Source organism: Calidris pugnax, unplaced genomic scaffold (genome assembly GCF_001431845.1).
Source record: "Calidris pugnax isolate Ruff unplaced genomic scaffold, ASM143184v1 scaffold44, whole genome shotgun sequence".
In the NCBI taxonomy this organism is placed as follows: domain Eukaryota; kingdom Metazoa; phylum Chordata; class Aves; order Charadriiformes; family Scolopacidae; genus Calidris; species Calidris pugnax.
Window position 1 is genome coordinate 31,260,678 of NW_015094506.1, and position 20,353 is coordinate 31,281,030.

Genomic DNA, 20,353 nt, shown 5'->3' on the forward strand with positions numbered 1-20,353 from the left:
TTTAACAGCATCTATATAGCATTGATATAACAACCTCTTGAAATACACTTAATTTTAAGTGTATGAATATTGCCATTATTGATGCAAAAGGGACTTAAGTATGTCCTGGAAGGTTTTGTCAAATAAAGAACATCTTATTTTTCGTTTTGCTTGTCTAGAGCTCAGTGGCTCAGCACTCACAGATTTGGATATTCTCTAAGTGGATTTATCTTCTGAATTTTGCTGTCCAATGCTGCTAATATGACAAATAATTTTGAGCAAGCCGTCTATAATCTCTGTAGTTCCGTTTTCCCATCTGTAAAATGGAAATGCCAACACTTCATGCATGGAAGTGAGTTGAGTGCAAATTAATTACCTTTTACACAATACTTGAATACAATACTGCTTTGTACAAGAGTATATTGGTACTGAATAAACTTTGCATGAAGTATATGGTTAGATCTGTGGGATCATAATTGAATCCCTGAAGGTTTTTACTTATGTATTTATCTACAGAAATCTTCACACTAAATCAAGTATTTGTCTTTCTTTCAGATTACTTTGCTGGGGTGCTTACATTGGTACATGGATGCTTTAAACAGTCACTTTACAAGCTTAGTTCTAAACAATGACTTTGACATGTTCAGATGAAAATAATGGCTGAACTTTTAACTTTTTTCTTTTTCTTAATTTTACATTGAAATAGAAAAGGGGTGCTTCAAACATTGTGACTTTCCCATATGGGCTTTCCAAACTGCTGATCCTTCAGAATCTCTAGTACATTGAAAGGAATCTGCTGGGTTGAATGCAGGGTGGAACTCTGAAGCCAGTCAGTTTGAGAGTCAGATGAAATTTCCATGTGAAAATAACTGACCTCAGTATTCACTTACCTAACTAGTACTTGTGTTTATACATTGCTTCCAGAAAAATGTAGAATTATAGAATAGGTACATTTATCATTTTTTTCCTTGTTTAAATAACTGTTTTTTTGTTTTTGTTTTTGTTTTTTAATATGATACTCTGTTTAACTGTAAACATGCATTTGAAAAGAAATTAGGCAGCTTTGTTTTCTAAATTAGGATCTGTAAGGGAGATTTCAGACTGCAAAAGAGGAAAAGAATTTGTAGAAATAAAAGAAGAATGAGTTTTCAGTCTTCTATGTGAGTTTGAGGAAACTATGTGAAAACATACAATCTATGCAAGTCTGTGTTCTGACTTCAACCTCTTTCTATGTGTAAAGTGTTGTGAAATAGGAACTCATTTCATTTGTGCTGGAGAAAAACTGCAGCACAAATTACAGCCCTTGGTGGTATCATCATCATCTGTTTCAAAGATCTCACCCAGCATTATCGAGAGTAACCGGGTAATAAAGACGAGGTCTACATTGGTTTTGATTTAGTGCTTCTGAGTCTCAGCAAATCTAGTGGCTGGGTCTCCTTATCCCATGCAAATATGTAAAGCACAGATCAAACTAATAAGGAAACAATTTTGCATGCTCATTTCCAAAGCCTGGGTCTGTGTAAAAAAAGTCTTAAGCAGAACTTTTAGCTGGAAAACTTTTCAGGGAATCCAAATCATTTATTATAGTGTCTTTGAGGGACTGCTACCACTTTTTTGGTAGATTTAGGGCTTTTATGGGTTAATCATCTGTAAAAAAAAACAATACTTCTTTAAGCAAATTTTCTATATTTAATGCAATTTCATATAAATCTAATTGTCTAATATTGCAATTAATTAAAATGAGTTGCTTTATTCTTTAAGTTATTGCCTAGCCTTGCAATCCTTTTTAGCTTTTCAGTGGTCCCTAATAAACGCAATAGTAGGGGCACACTTTTTTTTCTTCCTTTTTTTTTTTTTTTTTTTTTTTTAGGACAAATTCCCAGGTGTGGTCCCATTGGCAATCTGGACATAATAACTAGTGGCAACAGAGTTTACAACTGTGATACTTGTATAAAAACATACGTCACAGCATAATTGATGAAAGCCAGTCTCTCCTAATCCAGGTTCTCCTCTTCGGTACACCACCATCTTTGTCTCATAGTTGTAACTAATCCTTTTTTTTTTTTTTTTTTTTTTTTAATTTCCTATCACTGCTGTTATTCAATTTGTTTTTTGGTCATGTAGTATTCCAGGGAATGCATTATTTATTTTACTGCACCAAGTCACATAATCGCAGAATCACAGAATCACTTGGGGCTGGAAGGGACCTCTGGAGATCATCTAGTCTAACTCCTCTACCAAAGCAGATCCATCTAAGCAGGTTGCACAGAAACTTGTCCAGGCAGGTTTTGAATGTCTCCAGAGAAGGAGACTCCACCACCTCCCTGGGCAGCCTGTTCCAGTGCTCTGCCACCCTCAAAGTGAAGAAGTTCCTCCTCATATTTAGGTGGAACTTCTTACATTCAAGTTTGTGCCCATTTCGTCTTGTCCTGTCACTGGGCACCACTGAAAGAAGACCGGCCTTGGTCCTCTTGACACCCACCCTTTAAGTATTTATAAGCATTGATCAGTCACTTTGGCACAGTTTGAACTGACAGAATATAAAGTAAACAGGTTTTGCTTTTCCAGGGAAAATGACCAGTAAGCAGGGGGAAAACGCTTATGATTCAGTCAATATTTTTCATTGGTGCCTTAAAGAGATGAGAAAGGAGTATTACAAGATTAAAATAACACAAGCTCTGTGTTTATATAAAATATACTGTACTATATGCTTGACTGAGGAGGTCCCGAAGTTGTTACTGTTAAATTATCATTTCTTCTGTGTGTTTTGTTCTGCCTCCCAGTGTTCCTACAAAGCTGTAGATGACTCTTCCTCTTGAATTTTCTTTGCTGTATTAAGTTTCTTAAAAGGAAAAATGTTTTGTATTTTTTTTAAATCACTCTCCATTTCTACAGAATTTAATTTACAATTGCATAAAGGAAATTACTGTAGTTTAGGCAGCCAAGCATTTCAGCAGATCCCTAGAAGTGTACAAAGGAAAGAATGATTATCAGGCCTGAATTGTGGATTAAGAGGATCATACTACACAGTGTACTGTCTAAAAGTAGCAATTTAATAGAAAATGTGGATGTTCATGTGAGGAATGTCTCTGAGGTTAAAGATAGCATTTAAAATATGGAAGACATTTATTTTAATTTTTTTTCTTATGATTTGGTAAGAGGTTTGCCTAGAGATGTTTGTCTCATAAATATTTTAATTTAATGTTATAAGCAGCTTCATCAGGAGTTTTGGAGACATCCTTTCTTAAGTAGAGTTTTGGTGGTGTTAATTTTATTTAAAAGGAGAATTCTGCCATAGAAGGAAAATTCTCACTGTGCAGTGCAGAAAATGCATTAAAATTATACACTATCTTCCTTCAGTGTGTGTCTTAACAAAGCAGAAATGTGCAGTAGTTCAGGAAATGCCATTTCATATATTTAAAGTGTAGGTTTTAAAAATTACAAAGCAATTGAGGTTCCTGAGGTCTAGAATACATTCTTCATATGCAGTCCCTTCTGCCCTTTTTCCCTACAAAACAGTTTTTGAATTCTGTAGAGAGGAGGGTGGCTTCTTTGAAGTCTGCAACTAAAGTGAGTTGCAATATGACATGAAGAGAGACGCCTTTCAGCAACTTGTAATATGTGCATTCTTGTCCTGTAAGCTTAGGTAATATTTTGCAGAAGACCCTCAAGAAAACCTTTCACTGGACAAAATCAGCACAGGTTTTCTCTAATTCTGTCTTTTTAAACACAGGGAAGACCTAGTCTGTTATTTCAAATGTTGCATCTGAATTAGCTTACGGTATATCCCAGTTATGAAACTGCAGATAGAATATCACACTGTGTGTAAGATTTTTTCAGAATTTTATTTTGTAAGTGAAGTATTTGAAAATAGTTGCCCTGAACAGCCAGCTCCAGCACAGACTGCAACTATCAAAAATTCAATGAAGTGCTTTTCCAGAGGCATTCTCCTTCCTGCTGCAAATAAAATTGATTGTCATTTGATGGCAAAGTGATTTTTTTTCTCTCAAAGTGCACTTTATTGTGAGCAACATAATTTATATCAAGCAAGCTGTGAGTTTCATCAGTTTATATAACATTTGAAGATTATGGCTGTATCCAATAGGAAAAAATCTTTACTGTTTTGGTCTTTTGTATACAGCTATATCACTTTGATTATTAGAACTTTAGCTAAAAATATCTTTTGCTAAATCATGACTAGGTTTACTACTTATTTATTAATTCTTTTTCTTCATTCCAAATTGCAGTATGTGGCTGAATATCTGGTCCATTAGTTGGTGTTTTTTTTCCTTTTAATCTCTGTGGAAATTAATGAATGAAGTTGATTAAGGAGGAGCATTTGATATGTTATTGATATAGGAGATATCTGTAGACTATCTAGGAGATACCTGTAGACTACCTGCTGCCTATTCTTATATAAATTAACCTTTTTTCTTCACCTAACTGTATCAACTATAAATAGGAATCCATAGCCACAATTGTTATACTCTTAAGAAACAATCTTTGATTTTGCAGCATATAATTAGGCACTTAATTTTAAACTAAAACTACAGAATAACATATATACACGTACACATAGGCACACACAAGCTAACTATCATAGTAGAAGATGCTATGATAGCTCTATCATAGGCAGTTTTGCCAGTGTATTAACAGCTCCTTAAGTTTATCAGCTCACACTCGAGCAACACTTTGTTTCAATATAAGATTAATCAGTTGCTTATATGTAGTTTAACCTGATTAAACATAATAATGTGTACCCTTTGCTCAGTTAATATTCAGGTTTGTGTTTATTTAAAAGCATATTGTTGAACAGGCTGATAGGAGAATGTGTTGAACCACATGCCTCTGCTGGACTTTGATGGGAGTTTTATTGCTGTATCTCCATTTGTTGTTTTGAAGATGTTCCCCATAGAGTTAAGAAAGCCACTATATTTAGGTGACATTAGGCTGTAAACATAAGTTATTTTCTAATAGCTGGTTTAACATGCCAGCTAAAGCATTAAAATAGTTTCATTTCAAAATAAGTGGTGATTGTTACAATAATGTCTAACAACATCCTTGAATGACCTAAATCTGTAGCTTGTTTTTGATAAATTATGCACCTTTGTACTAATCCAGAGTCTTTTCATTTAAGTTCAAAACATAATGCTAAAGTTGTAAGATTAAATGAGCAGTATTAATCAGAAAAAAAAAGTGTACTAAACTGTATAGAATTCAGTATTTTTCCTAGTTATTTTATGAATCACACATTCATCAACATTTTCAGCACCTTTCTTAATTCCTGAAAATTACATTGTTTTTTAAGTTTAGACAGAAAGCACAGAAGTAAGGGTTTAGTATTGATCCTTCTTTTTTTGTCACTGGGTATTTGCTCATTCTTGGAATGCTTTAGGGCCATTTGAGTTTTTATTTCTAATTTACCCTGAAATTAGCACTATATTATAGCACAACTTATATTACTTTTTCCTTTATGCTTCAGACTCTCATCAGCTTTACCAGGGACTCGATTGAGTCTTGAATTACCAGTTGGTCATCTTTGTTCCTTGGGACCCATTTCCACCATTATTAGCCAATTTTTAATATTTCTGAGAATAATATGGCAGCCACAAATAAATATACAGTGCCAGAAATCTAACAAAATATGGCAGGGTTTCTGCTTATTATGTTTCCACATTTCATTTTAGCTGCAGTAGAATAGCTTTGGTGTAGTGCTAGGAAATACCAAACAAAAAAAGTAGGTGATGTCCAGAGCCATTGTATGTACTTTAAAAGTCATCAGATGTCATTGGCAAAACAACAGATACACATTACCCTAGACTCTCCAAAATAATGAACTCTCCAAAGGAATTAGGTTCTTGATCGTAACAGTCTCTGGATCTTAACACTTTCTGTATTTCTCAACCACTAAGCAGAACACTAATAGTCTGTTTGATAGGTATTTAAATGCATGTTTACACAAAAGTGAGGGTTGTTAGGTTGCATCAAATGCCTTGCCAGCTCTATAATCCAAATGCCATACATCAGTAACTGTTTTGGGGATATTTAAATGGTATTTCTTGTAGACAGTGTTGGTAAAAGAATTCTCTTCTATAATTGCAAAAGGCAACTTGAGCTTCAAGGATCACTGGCAACTTACTTCTATTGTCTGCTGAGAAACTAAGATTTCATAATGAGCAATTGGCAAGAACAAAACTCTGTCTTCTTTCATACATAATCTGTACATAAATTGTAACTGAAGGTGACTTTTCATAGCAAGTGTCCAAGGACAGGCTCTTTGATACAGCAAGTTCTCTTGCTTTTTATCAGTCAGCTCTTGGGCTGAGCTGACAGTACCACTAATATCAACAGATTTTGTAAACTGTACCCTGTTGGAATTTCTTTGTTTTCAAAAGCTTTAAATGAGTTCTGCCATGAAAAGGGATATGAAAAAAATTTTAAAAAATGAAAAAATAAAATTGTTTTTATAATAGAAGCTGGCAAACTCGGTAAGAAGTTCATACTTGAATCTGCTGCTTGCTTTCATTGACTTCTTTTGCTCAGCAATTCACTTCTTCATCCCCTTAGCCAGTTTGTGACCTCAGTAGGTAAGCTGCTCTCAATAAGTCTAGGGAGCTTCTCTTCTCCCAGTTCCATCCTACACTTTCCTGGTTTTCTTTCTATCCTTCTAATGGATTCTTTGCTATTTTCTTCAGAGAATCTTTATAGCAGTTAATCTAAATGAGAAGCCTAATCATCATGTTTGTGATTGGTACTTCAGATACAATTTGCTCTATTAAAAAAAACACCCAAACCCCAAACAAATAAAATTCATCCCATCCTCCCAATACCAACCTGTGGGTGCTTAGATATCAGTTCAAACATCAACAGGAATAGCCTTTCCTCTCTCACCCCCTTACTGCATCACAGTCAACTGTATCGGCGTGTTGGTTAAGTTTGGAGCATAAAAAACATCTTGAATTTGGATATCTTTCCTATTCCTCCCATCCATACTAAGGTACACCTTTTTAAGCTGTGCGCTGCGCTGAAACTCTCATGCAGGTTCTCCACATTTCAGTTACTACAACCGGCCTCTTTTCAGCACATGACAAATATCATCTTGTCTTATTGCTGCCACTGTTCTGCACGGATTATTTTCCTAACATCTTTCTCTGTGTCTTTCCCCAGTTCCCTTTCAAAGCATCAAATACAGGCAGTTTGTTTTCAGTTTTATAATCCTTCATAGACTGACTTCATGATACCCATTATTCCTCATAAAGTAGAGAAAAAAAAGAGCCATTAATTTCCTACTTTTAGATTTTCAGATAAGCCCTATTGTACTTTCTCCTGTGCTGTCTGTAATGATTGTGAGGTACCTCATTATCCTCCTCCAAGTCAGTCATTCAGACTTCTCCAGTTTATGTATAGAGAGCTTAGGCACAGATATTGCCTGCTATCATGACAGGTATTTCCTATCAGTCTGTCACTGTCATCTCTTGTCTTACATAGGACAATCATTTCACTCTGTGTCTGTGCGATGCCTACGCTATGGTCCTGGTCAGCAACGCGGGAGCCTTCGTACAGTTGCAGTAATTCCCCTGCTACTGTGGCTGCTGCTGCTTCTGAGTCTTTCATCGCCCGTGTGATTTACCATGTGCACTGAAGTGCTTCATTCTAACAGGATAAAATATGGCCTTATAATTAATTTTTCTGCATTACTGATTCAGCTGGAAGTTTTTGGTGGTCTGACCTTTCTGGGGGACAAATCGTGCTCTTCTTCTGTGGCCTCAAAGTTTACTGAAATTGCAGAGCACACACATCTCTACTGCATCTACTAAGAAGACTCCACTATTTTCAATCTACAAGCAATATTTGTAAATGTCTCAAAAATAAATATGTTTTTAAAGTAAGGCCAAGAGATATGATTCAAAAGGACATTGAAAAAGCCTTTGAGACACTCCTTTGCAAGCGATTATTAAGAAAACTGAATAGTTCTGGGTGAAAGTTAAAGTTCCATCGTAAGTTAGAAACAAGTTAAGAGACAGAAGACAGAGTAGGAGTAAATTGTCAATTTTCAGCATGGCAAAAGGTTAACATTTCTGTCTACCACTGACCTGCACATTAAACAGCATTGTTTAACATATTTATTAATGAGCTAGAAAATGGACTGAAGTATATCGTATGTGTCAAAATGTAAAGATGACCAAAAAACATATTTAGCCTTATCAAGATTAGAGATGACTTCGTGGCACTCCAGAAGAATGTAGAATGGTAAGCAAGTGAATGGTGGTAGAAGAAAGACAGTACTGATTTATATGATACACATTAAAGGAGTAATTTAATTGCTTACACTGATAATGTAACTGTTTGCACTTATGTAAAAAATTAAATATAATCATAGGGTGGGAGTTGTATCTTCTTATAACAGGCACATCTTTCCTCAGTCTACAGTAAAATTGAAACAAGGAAACAACCCAAGATTTATGAAAATTAAGATGTGTGCTGACAAAAATATTGTAACACCATTTTTATTTTGAAGTATGATCTCACGATTTTACGGTGAATTTGGGTTGTTTCATTTCAATGTAAAAATGCGATTCGGTAGCCTGAAGAAGGATCGTTTCTTTTTTCCCTCTCACCACAGATACTTCTGTTACGCAGTCCAGCTATTTCAGACCATACATTGTGTCTGTGTGTAACTCCTAGCAAAGCTGTACTTTGAAAGCCACAGGGGAGTGTAGTTTCATCCCCATTCATACGTATTTCTGTGTAAGTCTGCTGTATGTAATAGTTTTTATCAGCAAGCTATTATTTCAAAACGAGAGTAATTGTTTTTCTATATAAAATATATTCTAATTACAAATGTAATTTAGGTTGTCTCTAAAAAGTGTTAGCAGAAATTCTAAAATTAATAATACTAATAATTTTTTAGTTGAGAAAAAAAAAAAGATTGTTTAATGGCTGTGAAATTTCTTTACTCTCTAAATCTTGAGCAGATAGAAAAAACTTGTCATTTCAAAAACTGATGGAGCTGTCATTCCTAAAGACCATGGTATCAGATTATTTACCCAAGTCAGTTACCTAAACTACACTAGAACTGTCTTTGTACAGATAAGTGAATTATCTTTTTAATATTTGTATATATATGCACATTCTTGTAAATTGTCTGTGGAGGCTTTTCATATTTAACTTACTTGTATAGTGCTTTGTTCTGCTTTATATTTGATCTCTCAGTCCTTTCCTGTTACATACTTTTATGATTCTAAACTTCATTAGGAACAAAATATACAATGGCCTCTTCATTATTTGTATTCTGGGAGCACTATATTAGTTGCAGTCTCTGTATTACTGCATTGAAAACTCTTACTTTTAATGACCTCAGTTTCTTCTTTTTGTAGCAAATACTTTGGTGTCTTTGCACAGTTCCTGCCAAAAAGGTGGTCCTCATTCAGTTGTCTAAATGAGAAAGCTTTAACCTGGATTGTACAACATAGGAAAGCATGAGACTTTCAGTCATACTCCTTCCACTACTGACTCTCTAGGCTTGAACTATATGCCTGTGAAGAATATTTATTGTTTATCCTGTTTAACAGTACAGTTATATCACAGACACTCCAAATACTGTTTCCTTGTGTCTGTTTTCTTTCTTTTTTTTCCTCTGTATCCAGTCTCATTGGGACCACAGTGGCCTGTGTTCATGCGTAAACTGGATTTCTACTCCACAGAACATCTTCTGTTCCTATCTAAAGAATGTGTAAATCTCATCAGACTAATTGCAGAGAGGCTAGGTCAGGACCCTGAAAGATGAATGCCAAGATTTGTTTGATACAGACCATAGCAAGCCTGTAATGGTCCAATCAGGAGAGACATGGAGTATAAAGATTAAAACTCCAATCTCCAAATCCCTTGGCACTGTCCTATTCTTTAAAAGAGACACAGCATTGCCTTCTGATTGCCATCAATGACCCTTCTTTTTCAGTGCAGTATTGTCTTTTTCATAAGACCTTGAGATGAAGTCTTACTGATATTTCTCTAACCATCTCCTTTCCTTGGACTGCCTTGCATTTTATTTTTTTCATACTTTTTAAATGAGACACTTGAAAATGTATTTAGCTACATTAATCTCTTAAATCATCTAAACACTCAACTCTTGTCCTCAAGGATACACTTAAAAGGACATATCTTTGCCCTTCTGTAGATCTTTGTGCTAGAAGAAGTTGTAACTAGTCATACATTAGAGTTTGTTGGGAAATCTATGGGTGAGAAACTCACAAACTACCAATTTAGCAGAAGATGCAAATACAGATGTGTGCAAACACACAAGAGCAGGATTTCTGTCTGGAGATTCAATACAAAACACCGGTTATTCCCCAAATAATAGTATTTATGATTTCCATTTCACTTATTACTTACAATTCAAGAAAAGTCCTGTTTTAGTTACTCAAAGAAGTTTCTTTCTTAAGTGTGCGTGCAAAGAGTGCCAGTGTCATTCTGTGAACCTGAATATACCAAACCACAAGCTGAGCGCACTGTGGGTTCTTTCTTTGTAGTGGATGGTGTACATTTTCAGTTGGACTTTTGTCACCTTCTGTACTGTAGTACAAAACCATGAAACTACACGTGACAATTTGTGTTTAGAGTAGTGGGCCTTTTCCTAATGTGTGTGTCTGGCATAAACCACCAAGTATCAGGAAAAAAAGCCAATTTTTTAAGTGAATAATTAATTACAAAGAAGACAATAAAGTGAGAAAGCAAAACCAAGGTTTTAGTTTTTGAAAGAAGACATACTCTTATTGTCAGATTGCAGCTGGTTTTAAAGGCTTTTAAGTTGAGTAGTTACACATATGAGAATGATTCCAGATAATATATAGTCCTTTAGGACTGAAAATATTCTTCAATTTGTCCAATTGACAAAATTTCTCTATGAAGCAGCAGGCTGCTGGCTCCCTTGTTTCTTTTGAATTATTCTGCCACAGAGATATATATCTGCTCAACAAGGAAGGATGCAACGTCAGCTATGGAAATGTATGTAGAAAATAACTATATGTTTCTCATTAATGATTTCCTGCATTTATAATTGTGCAACAGCTGTAGATGCTGGTAAGACCACTTCTTTTATTAAACAGTGGCTGGAATATAGGTTGGTTGTTTAAGTATTTGTCATGTAACCCTTGGAAGCAAAAAACCCAACATACAAAAAAGAGAAACTACTTATTGCTAATTTTATTTATTATATTAATTTTTTCATCATCGTTTACCAACCTCATTTAACTCTAGGACATTTTGATAATTTTGTTTTGTGTTCTGTTTTTGTTATTTGTTGTGTTTTGGGGTTTTTTACATCTGGTGGATTGATTGGAAACTAGCTGACATTTACAAATAAGGTAAAACAGCAGTGTCACAAGAAAGCTGGAAGCGATGCCATTGCTGGAAGGATGAGGGAGTGTCCTGCACAGCATTTTTCACACTTTCAAGCAGTATCCTCTTGACCTTCAATTTAACTTTGAGACAGTCGCTCTTACCCAAGAACTGATTGCTTAATCATTTTACCCGAATGGTCACATCTTTAGGCAACAAGATACACATACAAGAAGGAAAGGCTTCGGGTTGACTTCAAAGCCTCTTGTGCTTTGCCAGCTTGCAATGTTCCTTTGTGTTTGGAATAGCTGAAGAAACAAATAATTTGTGGAGGACCTTGCATGTGAAGGCTTTAAAGGAAAAAAAGCGATTAGCCACAAATTCTCTGAATACCTTCCTGGGTGGGAAAGTTCAGAGGCACTTAATGCACTGTTTACTTCAGCGCTGACATGCAGATAGCAGGAGCCCTTCGTGGCTGAATGTGGTGTTTTCTCAGTGGGATCACAAGACTGCTGTGACAACGTCTGCGTCAGGGACTTTATTTTAGTGCTTTCACTAAAGCTTTCAGTGTGGAAATATATAAACTACAGATGAAGATGTTTTGTGGTTGCACAGATGAGAAGGGAAGAGTGTTTCTTAAGCATGTTCCACAGACTTGTGTGGTCACCTTGTGCTTCCTTGTAAAATAGGTCTGGAGAAAGCTGTATAAAGGTGCAGCTAGTAATGCGTGCACCAAGTCCTCCAACTGAGATATTGCCTGTCTTCATGTGTAATATCAGCTCAAAATTCAGGCTTCTAAGTACATTGGTTATGTTCATTGGTCTATGTCCAGAGTAGGGGATACTGAGTCAGACCCTAACATCCTGTGTTTGTGCGTGTCTACTGCAGGTGCATTGCAAATGGTGGGCAGGATGACATGGTAAGACAGAATAAAAACTTGAGGTCCTTCCATTTCACGTTCTCCCAGAAATGTGAGGCTCAAACCCCCCTTGTGTTCAAAAGCTTGAAATAGATTTCTCATCTATGTATTTGTAAGTTTATTTGTTAAAACATGTGAACTTTGGGGTTTTTTTCCATGCCTGTTCTGTCAGAATTAGTACTTTGTTTCTTTCTTGAATGTATTTAGGTCCTGTTTCCAGGCATTCAATCTTGTTAAACTTCAGAGAAAATTAAGAGAGAACAATGTCGACATTCCTATCACAGGATCAGACTTCTCAGATCCAGCTAATGCTCTTTGACTGTGCTTCAGAAGCTGGAGATCAACTTCTGCAGCAGCTGAAACCTGGCAGATTTAAACTAGATTTATAACATTATTTAGTTACAGTGAAATCATTAAAGTTCTGTATCGTAATTATGAGTGATTTCACGTACCAGCAAATCTCTGCACAAAAGCTTGCAAGACGTGACTGTGGTATCTCCCTGTAGTTGTCTTCTCTCTCTCTTACTCAGTCTGTTCTCTAGACAATTGTAAGATTATTTTGAAGTGAGGATGCTTCTTTATTTTCAGGATCTTGTCTACCATTTAGTCCAACTCTCATGGATGGAACATATATAAATTTCTCTTTCAAGCAGATGATTTTTTTTTCCTTTAATCAGCTGGGAAGTATCCGGGTGACAGCTCTTTGTTTGTATTCTACACATATGCCAATTTTATTTTTTTTTTCTGATCAATGATCAGAATGATTTCAAAGATCAGTGTCTGTAAACTGAGTATCACTAATCAAAATTAGAAAGGTAAGGCTGTTTCTTCCCTACTTTGTTGAAGTTTGAGGGTTTTTTTTATTCTGATGAGTGGACAAAGCTTTATAACACAGAGTTTCAGCAGTTTACCTCCTCAGAAAATTTAATTACTTGTAAAATTATTAACTCAGATTTATTCAGCACATTTTAAGTCTCCATTAGAAAACACTTGAAGGTGGCATTAAAGCTAAACAGTGCTACCTGCCTGATGGAGAACTGTCTGTGATCTTATTCTGGAAATCTTCTGAGGACTGAGGTTTTGGGCTGGCTTGGATGCTTAGCAAGAAGAGTTTATCTCTTAGTAGGATCCAAACAAAAAAAAACCACCTAACTTGGTTAGTTCTGAGTAAAAAGACAAGGGAAAAAAGAGCCTTCGTAGGAGGATTAATTTTAGTACCATTTACTTCTCTGTGCACACTTTATGTTTAGATGCCATTTATAAATATCTTATTATCATTTGTTAAATTTTATGACAATTTATACCATGCCTGATGACTGTAATTCATGCATTAAACATGCACACGTATTTTAACAATATTTGCATCTTATAATATGCATTGTAACGACTTGTCATAGACTCATCGGTTAAACATTTATTTTACAAATGCATTTTGTAATATGCTATGGTAATAAACTATAAAAAAGTTGTCCCACCTTGTAATATTTTCAGATGGATGAATAATGCATAACAAATTCTACCTTCATTTAAAACATGACCTCTATTCTGATGAAATCTGATACATTGTCTGGATTTATGGTGATCACCGAGTTGTATGAGGTGCTGTCAATCTGCTTTCTGATTAATTTTTGTAGTTGATAAATTTGAATTAATCTGTAAATATTTACAAAATAATAAGGTTTATCTTTTTCTATTATTTTATTTTTATCCACCTGATTCATTCAAACCAAAACTACCAACCCCCATCATGCTGTGAGCTAATTTTCATTCAAATAATTTCTGGAAATTCAATTCATTTCTGCAACTGATTATCAAAATGGTGATTGCTCCTTTGCTGGCTGCCTAAGTTTGTCATATGTATCTCTAAAGAGGCCTCTGCTACTGTCACATCTAATCTTATGAGCTCTGTAAAGCCGAAGGGTATAGAATATTGGAAAAGTTTATACGGAGATACTACACAGTAAAAACCTGGTTTTACTATTGATTATTTTTAGTTTTGGCTACTTCTGCCATCAGAGTCAACTTATTGAGCATCTGACTTCCTGAAGCATCATGCTGATTTTTTCAACATTTTTTTTTTTTTCATATGAATGTTAGTACCTAAGTTTCCCTGGCTGGTTTCTCTGTGTGTGTGTGCACATGTGTAGATCACAACATTTTCATTCATTTTATTCCACAACAAGAGTTTTTCTTCAAAACAAAGGGAAAGAAGGGGATTTGAGGGTAGTTGGTTGGTTGGTTTAGGTAAAATATAGAGTATTATAGGGATATGCATACATCTGGTGATGGAATGACATGATTGAGGATTTCAGCAGTATTCTTGTTACCTTCCTATACCTTAATGAAAACCGAAGTGGGTGGAGGTTTTACTTTTGCTGTGTACCTGGAATAAGTTTTAGGGCATGGCATCTATTTGATGCAGTCTGGAATGTGTGAACTCAAAACAGAGTAGTCTGGTTTTACATCTATTTAACATAAATACAAATTACTACTTCAGGTGCATACTAAGGGGAAGTCAATGTTAGATAATTTAATTGGTCTCTTGGAAGGGGGCTTTATTTCACCAGTCAATAGATGGTTACACCTTGTCTCTGCTTTTCACCTTAATAGTCCAGGCTCAAGAGACTTTTGTCATCATTCATAGTCAAGGCACTTTTAGTCAACACATTGTCAGCACAGTTTATCCTATCTGATTTAGACCTATCTGATTTAGTTTATCCTATCTGATTTATCCTATCTGATTTAGAGACAGTTTATCCTATCTGATTTAGACATCTAATTAGGATTTAATGAATTGTGCCACAGAAATGCCTATTTTTCTCCTTTGACTATACAGATGACCTCAGATGACGAGTTCATACACAGATGTCGTCAGCGTAGGCTTTTTGCATTTGGTAAAGCGATTTCCCCCCATTCCGACTTCTATTTTTCTTTTCTTTCTTTTTTTTTGTTCTAAATAAATTACTGCTTATGAAACGAGGCAGGCTTATTGTCGATAGAGCTTTACCTCTTTACACACTGAGCGTATTAGACTACATTCCACATAGTCAAACACACTTTGTTTAGATTGCATAAATTCTGTTATGGAAGTCTCTCTGCTCATGGAGAGAATAATTAATTGCATTTCAGTTTGCTATTTTTTTGTTAGTGTTTCTCATTAGATCACTACTAATTCAGTCGGGCATGGTGTTCTGATGATGTGGCATTGAGATGAGGAAGTATTCCTTCTACATGGGCTTACAAGCAGTCATGAAACTTCAGACTAGTTCATGAAACTGCAGACTAGTTGTCCTCTAAGTACCAAAACGGATTTGGTAAAGGTGAATTATTTAGTATTCCGTCACAAATAGTTTTAGCCACCACTTCTCCCATTCTTTGTCTCACAATTTGAACTTTTGCTTCTTTTCTTCTATTAATGAAGCAGTATCTTTTCTTTTTTTTTTTTTCACGAAAATTTTACCTCTCATTTTCCCCAGTGGTCATTTTTGTTAGAATTGTGTTATCTTGTTATTTATCTTTCAAGTTATGTTTTTGGCTGCTTTCTTAGGTAGGATTCTGATGATTGCTAGATTTAATTTTATACAAATGTCTATAGCATCTAAGTTTATCTGGATGGCTTAGTTTAAATTTTACACACAACTTCTTTGAATACAACCAAATGATACAGTATCCTGGTAGTTTTTAGTTCTCATCTATTATTCTTACCTATTATAAATCACGCTATGATTGCACAGGAAATGAAGTAAACATCCATATGATGTGACAAGAACTTTTTTTCAAAATTTGCTAAGAAAGTACTCTTCTCTTGATGCAGCCCAGGATGCGGTTGGCTCTCTGGGCTGCCAGTGCACATTGAGCTTCTCATCCACCAACACCCCCAAGTCCTTCTCCTCAGGTCTGCTTTCCAGCCATTCTCCACCCAACCTGTATTTGTGCCTGGGGCTGCCATGTCTCAGGTGCAGGACCCTGCACTTGGTTTGGTTAAACTTCATGCTATTTGCACGAGCCCACCTCTCAAGCCTGTCCAGGTCCCTCTGGATGGCATCCCTTCCCTCCAGTGTGTCGACCACGCCACAGAGCTTGGTGTCATCAGCAAACCTGCTGAGGGTGCACTCTATCCCACTGTCCATGTCTCCAACAAAGATGTTAAACAGCACTGGTCCCAGTACTGACCCCTGAGGAACACCACTTGTCACTGGCCGCCACTTGGACGTTGAGCCATTGACCACAACCCTTTGAGTGTGGCCATCCAGCCAGCTCCTTATCCATCGAGTGGTCCATCTGTCAAATCCATGACTTTCCAATTTTGAGACCAGGATGTCATGCGGGATAGTGTTGAATGCTTTGCATAAGTCCAGGGAGATGATGTCTGTTCCTCTGCCCTTGTCTACCAAGGCTGTGGCGATATCGTAATAGGCCACCAAATTTGTCAGGCATGATTTGCCTTTGGTGAAGCCATGTCGGCTGTCATTTTTTCATTTATATGAAACGCATAAGATATATGTACTTGTATTGTTACTTGTCTGCTTCAGCATTTCTGTAGTTCAGATTTATTGCATTCTTTCTTTTCTTGAAATTGCTTTTCTTCATTTCAGATATAGAAATGCCTATAAGACACTTTCTAGATATTTGCTTTTGGACGTTGTTTATACATGTCTGTTTATACATGTATATACACAAGTGTATGTTTACATAATCAGATATCATATGTAATCTTAGTTCAGGTAATAAACTGCAGGATTGTTTGTCATGAACTTTTCTAAGCTGAAGTTTACTGGTCTCTTTCCTTCAGTCATTACAAACCTCCGCTGTTAACTCTAACAATAATTTCCAAGGTATTATTTTCTCTTTTCTCCTTTTTTCCTTTTGCATGTCAGTTCTTTTCCCAAAAGCACAGTGACTTGTGGGCCAGAAAAGGGAATGTTTGATCCAAAGTTGGCAGCAAATTCAGTATCTTCCCACTTACTGAAGCCAACAGTAAAGTCTTTATATCACAGGTTAAGAGAAGGTTCCAACTGCCTAGTAGAACACACACTTGATTTAATCCCCGGGAGGTTAAGATGCAATAGAATTTCAAGCTACAGTACTCATATGCATCAAAATAATTTTAAAGTTATTTTGGCATTTCTAAGATATAAAAGTTATCAGACTCCCTCAGAGGTATATAATTAAACAATTAACTTTATAGAAAGAAGAAAAAAAAAAGATTGTTGATGCATTCACATTTCCTACATACATGATGATGTGATGTTGTACAAAGGTTTTATTCTAGTTTTGTTTGGGAGCATCTGCATAAATCACATACGGTTTCACTATTTGTGAATAATGTGGCAACACCAAACTCATGCCAATAAAACCATCATCTTATCATATCATGTACTGTATATAGCATACATACACACTTATAATGAGGTAGAGGAATAATACTGAAAAACTCTTCCCTCCAGGCTTGAAAAATGACCAAAAAGTAGAGGTCACTTTTCATGCGTTGGGGAAAATAGATCAAGAAATTAAAACTCCAATCAATACCGATAACCTTAAAATGTATTTTAATGTGCTGCAGCTTCAGTTACCCTCAGCTGAAGCTTCTCTATTTTAGCTTACAGGGTCTTGTGACCTCAGCCCATAGCAGAGTTTCAACAGTAATAGCGACAGCCATCTTGGATAAATGTAAGTGAAATTTTTCCTCATTTCTATAGTTTCTGTCCCTCCCATTCACTTTTGGAGTTTTGTTTTTTGCTCAGGCTGTGGAAAGTATTCCTGACAACACATTTGTCGTGTGCCAAGTAGCATGATGGACACAAAGTAGCAGTAAAGCAGCTAAGTGGGACTTCTTGCCTTTTAAATGTCACGGTACTGGATTCATCTTGTGCTTTTGAAATGCCAGTATGATGGCTGTGAGAACTTTATTTTACCTGTAGCTAGCTTGATGGTAGTTTTCATTATCAACCATGATTAATCTGCAAAGAGAGTAATAGAACAAAAAGACTTTGACCATATAACCTTATTTTAGCTAACACCAAGGATGAAATCTAGGAGAATTCAGAAAACACTTTTCTAAGAAAAATCTTGCTTACTTCAGTCAGCTTTACCGTTTCATTTCTGCTTCAGGTCAGATTGTGGTAATTCATTTCCAAACTTAGCAGTGCATTTACTAACTGTTGTATAAATCTGAGGCTGGAGCTGGAGCTGGAAAAGTATACACATTATCGGTACTGCCCATGTCACAACTTTCACAAGTATGAGAGAAAGAATGAAGGGCATCTGCCCACTATTGGTTCCTGAGGAATATCAAATATAGCAGATGCTGTTAAAGTCACTGCTTTTTCAACAGTTGTCACTTTGTTGTAATGGTGACTAGTATATGATCCTAACACAAGCAGAAGAAAATAGAAATACACTTTTCCTTGCAGAAAATCCTGTCCTGTACGCTGATAGCCTTCAGAAGCTGGCATTTAGTAGTAATGTACAAAAGATACCTGGACATAGGTCTTGTTTGGCATTTAGTCCTTAATTGGCCTTTGTCTGAATTCACCATTTATTAACAGTGTGGCATCCTTGATCTGTTAAATCACCATGACACCCTTCCATCTTCTATTTGTTCATATACATAAACATGTATGTAACACACAGACATACCTAAAATGCCATGTTTTTATTTAGATGTATAGGCTATAGTTGCACTGCAGCACTGTAGCTGCAATAGTACCTTTTTTATGCTCTCAGCTAGCTAAACGCATGGTTGTTCAAATCCAGCCTGTTGTCTTCATGTACTTTCATAGGATGTTTCTGTCATGAAGTATATGAAATGAAAGGCAGCACATACACTTTACGTGAGGCTAAAACTAGCAAAAGTCAAACTACCATCCGTCTTACAAATATGGCATTCAAAGATAGATAAGGGGCAGTCTTGGTGTTTTATCTGCAGACCTATAGCCAGCTTAAAAAGTCATCAGAATTCAGGACTTCTTGCAACTTTATCATTATATTAATATCTCCTTAATGAATGTGAGAACAAGCCATATACAGCAGGGTCTAGAAGTTGTGAGAGTAGAAGAATATGTCTTGAAACTCGTTTGTGGTTATCTTGAACTTCTGTGTGTCTCAAACTTCAGGATGCCATGTAGGTGGGAGAGTGGGCATTGTTATCAGCTACACACAGAAATCAAGTAGTAAAAGAATTTGCATGCCCAGGGTCTCTTCTTTTTTACTAAAAATATATGAATTAAGAAAAAAAGTAGTGTAAGAAATGTTAGCTTGATTACCAGTTACTAAGCAGGAATGTACTGAATCATGAAGAATAATTCCCAAAAAGTTCTTTGAGGAAACAGGTGTAGTTGAAAACCCATGCAAGCACTGAGAACCAATGTCCTCAAGGGTAAAGTCATTTTATAATAATTACCATAAATATTCATTTAATTTCAGAAAAAAGAGAAGGTGTTCCTACATTTGTCATTGCAAGGCTGAGTTAATGAAAGACTTTTGAAATCGCTGTTGGTAGGAAGTATGTATAGATTTTGACTGTGTGTAAGTATAAAATAAAAGATCAAATTATGAAGGATTTCATGAAAGCAGCAATGTAATTTCAAAACTAGCTGTATCTATGTGCTTATCAAATACCAGTTATTTCAATGGAGCCATGTATGCCAACATAACTACATTGCCACTATAAGCTCAATTCTGTGTTTTGGTATCTTTTTGACACTGTAGTTTATGTGACATCTCTGTCCCATTAAGTGATGTGATCCTTCCGTACAAGAATGATCCCCTGCTTTGATAACTGTCTTGGTCTTGTAACAACATCAAGATTATTGAATTAATAGAATGATAATGTGATTCCATACATCTTGTTAAAACAATATTCCCTTGATAATGGGTGGTTAAGTGTGGTTTATTTCCTGTTTTTATTATTTATATAGCTCTTCCAGTTATCTTTGAACAGGGGAGACAGACAAAAATTAAAAGGTTGTGTTTATATATGTCAATTTTTTTTTAAACTAAAATATATAGCATGTTTAACATTTGATGTGTCTATAAATAATATGTAAAATATGTATATATAAATGCATATATAAATCTAAGTGCAATGTTGGAGCTTATATATAACTCATTATTTAA

General features: G+C 35.7%; 1 protein-coding gene across 9 annotated transcripts in view; it reads left to right on the forward strand.

The window, feature by feature from the left end:
- The window catches only part of FOXP2 (forkhead box P2), a 368,419-nt gene that overhangs the window by 261,976 nt on the left and 86,090 nt on the right, over positions 1–20,353 (forward strand). Inside the window, exon 2 of one of the 9 annotated variants that reach the window (XM_014963969.1) lies at positions 17,835–17,905. The exons of the other annotated variants lie outside the window; for them this stretch is intronic. The gene's annotated coding sequence lies outside the window, so the exon portion shown is untranslated. The remainder of the gene's footprint in view (positions 1–17,834; positions 17,906–20,353) is intronic. 9 annotated transcript variants of the gene reach the window in all.